This window comes from Etheostoma spectabile, chromosome 20 (assembly GCF_008692095.1).
Source record: "Etheostoma spectabile isolate EspeVRDwgs_2016 chromosome 20, UIUC_Espe_1.0, whole genome shotgun sequence".
NCBI lineage: Eukaryota > Metazoa > Chordata > Actinopteri > Perciformes > Percidae > Etheostoma > Etheostoma spectabile.
This window is the reverse complement of record NC_045752.1, coordinates 4,571,741-4,572,123: the sequence shown is the minus strand read 5'-3', so window position 1 is coordinate 4,572,123 and position 383 is coordinate 4,571,741. Positions and strand designations below refer to the sequence as shown.

General features: G+C 38.4%; 1 protein-coding gene across 3 annotated transcripts in view; it reads right to left on the bottom strand.

The window, feature by feature from the left end:
* zgc:110158 (single-stranded DNA-binding protein 3) overlaps window positions 1–383 on the bottom strand; it is a 35,300-nt gene that overhangs the window by 20,348 nt on the left and 14,569 nt on the right. The gene's annotated exons all lie outside the window — the stretch shown is intronic.

The window sequence follows — 383 nt, the reverse complement described above, 5'->3', positions numbered from 1 at the left end:
TCAAAACGCCATTCAACTGACAACCTTTGTTGTGTTTGATTGCTAACTTGTAGGCAGCAGTGAATGAACTTTATAATGTAGGTCCATTTTTACTGTATTGACATTACAGAAGTCTCTCGTTACCATCTTGTATGCTACTTGATGCAAAGTGACGCATGCACAACTCAAATCTGAACTTGACTCACATCGGGTAGTGACAGTAGCAGTGTGTGCACTTCTTATTTAACTTCCTTGACAACATAAAACGTTCACGATATTTTTGTCCAGATTACCGACCGATTTGTAACTCTGTCATTTATTAACGCAACTTCTGAAACAAGGAGCGCCTGGTTTTATGCAAGAGATCTCACTGCTATAACTGAAACAATTTGTCGATTAATCGT